A 5,547-nucleotide genomic window follows, 5' to 3' on the forward strand; every position below is an offset into this window, starting at 1 on the left:
TTTCTCTGCTCTTTCTTCTCCTTTTTTTTTAAGTCTTCATAGATCCTTCCAAAGCTTATGTTGTAATTTCCAAAAGTGCGGTCAAAGGTCTAATCCCGGGGTCCCCAAACTTTTTTTCCTGTGAGGGCCACATAACTTTTCCCTTCTCTGATGGGGGGCCGGTGTCAGTTTATAACAGAAAAAGTGTGACCATTGTAGGGGAGCTTAAAATTTTTTATTGTTTTCCAGAAAGCCACACATAACCAAATAACCCTTTCCAGGTTCTTTACAGAAAAAAGTCAGGAAACAAATAATAACACTATTAATGAAATAAATCATAACTAAATAACCCTCTTTGAATTCTTCACAGAAAAAAAAAACAGGAAATAAATAATAACTAAATAACTCTCTCTGGGTTCTTCATAGAAAAAAAAGCCATGAAACATTAACTTTCTGTTGTGTCATGCACAATCTTAACAGATAAAAGTTCAGCTCAGTTGTCAGAGCAGAATCTCTCTGACACATATGAGCAGTCTCTTAAAGTTATTGTGTTCCTTCCTTATAATCCTTTTGTAGGTTCCAGTAGGCTTGTAGACACCGCTGTTTGCAGTTAGGGTTTTTTGGGGGCGTTTTTTAACACAGTGACGGGTCATTTTGACCCGGGGACAACAGGAGGGTTAGAGGGCCAGGGCCAAATATGCTGACGGGCCGTCAGCATATCTGGCCCGTCAGCATATTCCTAACGGATTCCTAACTATGATGTCACGTAATCCTGTCAATTCAAACATAATATTTGATGGATATTCCAGTGAAAAGAGGTAGTCAAAGCCAAAAAGTTGTAATATTCCAAAGAGAAACGGTTTTACAAAGGATGATGATATTAGAGGGCAAAACACTAATATTCGATAAAGAAAAAATAATAATAATATAATAAAGGGAAAAGAGTAGAGTACTATTCCAATTCTAAAAGACTAAATGTATTTTGAGGAAACTTGTAAAGACTTTGGGAGAGGGAAATAAGAATTAAAAAAAAAGAAAGAAGTCATGATTTTCCGAGAAAAAACACAGTCGTATTCCAACAAAAGAAATTTGGAATCATAGAAAATGATGTAAATAGTAATGTCCTAATATTCAGAGATTTGTTTGAGATGCAAATTTTACTTCATAAGCCATCCATCAATCATCATATGAAAAGTGACTCCACCAAGGACAAACTGTTCATATGTTTACGAGCTAATGACCTTATTTGAATGTACATGTAACATTTGCAGAAGCCAAAAGTGCCACGGGGGAAAAAAGTAGGGAATGAAGAGGAATTTGAGAAACGCCTTTTTTTAAAACTTTCCAAGATTTAAAAAAAATGGAAATCACAAAAACAATGCCTACCTTGGTCGAGACTTGACGCGGAGGCATGGCACACGTGGTTCACGTGTACCTGTTTAAAATTGTAAATAACAAATAAATGATAACCCGCAACAGCTTTGATGGCAAGCTTCAATTGCAAACTGCTAGCCGCTAACAACTTCCGGTGATACGTGTTTACGGGCCACTATATGTTAAAGGTGACTTACTTTTTAAATTTAAACAGTATTTTTAAAATATTTCGAGTGAAAATGAGACAAATAGGATGCTAAGCATTTAGTAGTACATAATACAAAAAGAATCACGGTAATAATACGCACACAGTAACATAAAATGTTTTCTGGTTGTATTTTTTCCCCTCGACACCCCCCGCGATCGACTTGGGACCAGCCCGCGAGCTCCCGGTCGCATTGGGCACACCTGTGCTAAAAGAATAAAAATCACGATTTTGAAAGAATCACATTCAATTCAGAAAAAATATTTTTTTTGGGGGGGGGGGGAAATATCACATGAAGGGGTGATAAAATTCTCAGGGAAAAATCGTATTTGTTTAAAGAAAAGAAAAAAAATTCAATTAAAAAAAAGTCCCAATCTTTAGAAATGGCCAAGAATGAGAAAAATGTCACGAATCTTACAAGATAGTCACATTTTTTCCACGAAAAATAGTTTCTATTACAAAAACATTCTATTATTCGTGGAATAACATATTCTATCAAGGAAAAAGGTTCCCGTTATAAGCAATACACGTCTTGTGTGCACAAAAATGAATGCAATCCTTATTTATGCTAATAAAAAGATAAGATAAGATAAGATATCCTTTATTCGTCCCATACTGGGGAAATTTACAAAATTTCAAATTTACAAAAGAGTCCAATTTCAGCATCACCATGATGTGCCTGCACCTGAAAGAGTTAAAGTTTCAACAAGTGTAGCCAGACCTGGACTAAAGTTGCACCGTCTGACCTGAGAAGATTCATGAGGGGAATCTGCTTGTGGGCGATGTGTTGGTTTTGCCAGGTGGCTGCACACCACACACCGTACGATTTTCAACTCGCTCTCAAACACAACATACATCAGCACGCGTTCATGTTTAACATCACCAACAAAAAAGGAGTCCAAAGTATTCACTTCATTTGTTTTTCAAACGTGTTTTTATGCTTTGCAAGCCAACTAAAATGAATGGATGCTGAAGGAGTCTTGACAGCATTCAGACCTGATGCACTCCTGCCGCTTTGGTCCACCTGTTGGAGAAAGTTCAAGAGGTTCGGATTTAAGACTTTAGCTCTCTTCATTCTTTCTTTAAGACTGCTCCATTTCTTTCTCTCCCTCTCTCTCAGTAATACAACAACAAATATTGACTACACAAATAACAGCGCCCATAAATTTGGTCGCATCACTGTACCGAGTGATTTTCTTTCCCACTCCTACAAAACCAAACTCATCAAACATACAAAAAAAACGAATGAGTGAATTTCATTGTGGCCTCTTCTTGGACTGCAGAGGTTCGAAATGGGACAATTTCCTGCGGACCATGTGACTTGTGGAAAATCTCCGTTTTTCAGTGGGGGAAATGTGTACGGTAACAAAACGAATTGAAAACCAACAGCATGAATTTTAATTAAAATGGTGGGGTTTTTTGGGGGTTTTGTCCTTATCGATAAATTGAATTTAACACATAGTTGGGATAGATAAAGCATAACACAACTATGTAAAAAAAAGTTACATCTCTAAGGGATTTTAAAAAATGATATTTTACGATGGTGTCTAATTTTAGGAGATGGGGACGGGCAAAAATTGTACTTTAAATTGTAACTAAACTGGTCATTTGTTCTTTTATTAAAAGATGCCATTATGCCATTTTTTTAAGTAGACCACCTATACCCTAAAATACTCTTCATTTTAATTATACAGAATATATCATTAGTACCAGACATAAAAGAATACAGACTGGAGTATGACTGAGTGTCACGTCTAATCCGCTGTGAGACGATGGCGGATGCGCCGGCGGACGTTGTCGCCGCGTCTGTCTAACTGGCCAATCACACCAGGGTGGCCCGCCGGGGACGGATCTCTCTTGGCATCCAAGGAAACCATGTGAATTTGGTGAATGCCATGGAAACGGTCCTCCGCACCTGAAGAAGAACCCCCAAATGATGAACAATCATCAATATGACATCAGTCACACGTAAAGAGACCCGCGTGGTGCGGAGTAAGCGATGCTTTGCAGAATGTGAACGGCATCAAAACGTGCGGTAACTTGAAAATTCTGCTGAATGGCGTTTGCACCAACTGTTCAACAAAATCGAATGAAACGAAAACTATCTTCATTCAACACTGAACCTTTTTGCGACCTTTTACTGTGGTCTTCCTCGGTAATGCCTTCACTATAAAACAAAATCCTACTCCAGCCTCACTCGTCTGTTCATTGCACATTCCCGGGCCCTAAATAAATTGCTTAGTTAGCTTCCGCCTTGGGCCGTCTGTGGTGATGTCCAGTCAGAGATATGCACTCACCGACTGCGAGCAGGAAAACGCTTAAAGCCAAGAGCAGAAACTTCATTGTGCTGTTCAACATGAGCCCCCCTGTGACGGAGAATATTTGTTTTTACAACAACAGAAATGCCGTAAATAAAGCAAACCTCCTGAAAACAAGACAAGAACATTTATGTCTACCTACCTTGTTGATTTGGACGTTTCACTATTTGCCGTTAAGTGACACCAATGTGTTATTTGTCACCTTTTTAAAATTTTTATAGCCGTGTTTATTGAAATATCATGTTTACACATTCCAATCTCGATGAAAGATGCACCCGCCCTTTGTCCTCAAGCATCTTGTTTAATATGATAATTATTCATGAAATGAAGACTTCAAAAGACGATTTTACTTGCGTGTTCTTGCCAAATCTTTATTCCCGTCATCCAACTGCCATCTCGAAACAGTGGCGGAGCTACGTGGTGGCCACGGCCACCCATAATCACTCGCTGGCCACCCCGCATTTGGATGATATGATCAACAATGACTTCTCCGTTTCGGAGGAGGTCGCGCACATTGGAATGTTGTGATACCCCGGCCACTACACTGAAAATGTTCAGGCTATGCTACCGTGTCCAGGGACCGATGCTCAGGGTTCACTTTTGTCAGGTTTATCCAATTTGACACTCGGGAATAAAACACAAGGAGGAGACAGGAGACTCAATTCTGGTACCAGGAGGGAACGAGGAGAAGCGTTCGGTTTCAGTTCTCGACACGTCACCCCTAACGATCTCTTCCTTCACCTCGTCATTTATTGGGAAATCTACTACATAGGTGTGTCCAATCTAAAGGGTGGGGGCTGTTGAACACACACTGAACTTGTTTGACTATTTGTGTGTATGTGAGCGTAAATTACGTACATGTGTGCAATGGTTACAAAAACATCACGTTGCAGCTGGTGTTGATGGCTACATTCACTGTCCGACCTTGCTCACTGTTTAGTCTTAACACTTATCTCTTTTCCCAACCACGTCCTCGGAAAGGCGGTTGCGTCCCTAAATTTCCACACAGTGCACCAAGCATTCTTGATTATAAATGTAAGTATATAATGAAGAATATATCTTTATTAAAAGCAGAAGCGTTCTTCAATCAATCAATCAAATAATAAGCGAATGTATGATGACTAAAAATACTCAATCCATCAACTTTATAGTTTGTTTATAACTTTAAAACAAACTATACTCAACGTGGTATGTAAAATGCCTTATCACTGGACTGGAATAAACACGATATTGCGCTGGTGGAAATTGAATCAAGCAGCAAAATCCACCCGATTTTGATCATCTCAAAGGGCGGCCATTTTGTCTCTCCCTGCCACTCGCTGTCGACTCCAAGGCAACACCACAGTGAGCCCTTTAGCCACTTCGTTTGGCCAAACGGATCTCATTCTGACATCAAACTGTATCGAAATACCAGTACTGAAAATAAATAAATAATTACTCTTACTTCATCCTTGTTAATTCTACATTTTTGATACTTTAATCCTTTGTACACACTTGGCATATTTTCAAATCTTCAAAGATTCTTTTTGTCAGTGACAGAGTCCACACGCATAAAGATGGAAAATCAGAAATTCAGAAATGGCTTGACGACGCCATCAATTTCGGCCACACGTCAGCCTATATTCTGTTTAACACCACCACCAACAACAAAAAAAGACTCCAAATATTTAC

At 39.0% G+C, this 5,547-nt stretch overlaps 1 long non-coding RNA gene across 1 annotated transcript; it reads right to left on the reverse strand.

Moving 5' to 3' along the window:
* Window positions 1-2,490: 2,490 nt before the first annotated feature.
* Window positions 2,491-3,943, reverse strand: LOC127616634 (uncharacterized). The gene is made up of 3 exons (XR_007967137.1): window positions 3,856-3,943; window positions 3,290-3,473; window positions 2,491-2,582 (listed from the first exon to the last, which is right to left on the reverse strand). It is a non-coding gene; the product is annotated as an uncharacterized LOC127616634 (long non-coding RNA).
* Between the last annotated feature and the right edge of the window lie 1,604 nt (window positions 3,944-5,547).

This window comes from Hippocampus zosterae, chromosome 15 (assembly GCF_025434085.1).
Source record: "Hippocampus zosterae strain Florida chromosome 15, ASM2543408v3, whole genome shotgun sequence".
In the NCBI taxonomy this organism is placed as follows: Eukaryota; Metazoa; Chordata; class Actinopteri; order Syngnathiformes; family Syngnathidae; genus Hippocampus; species Hippocampus zosterae.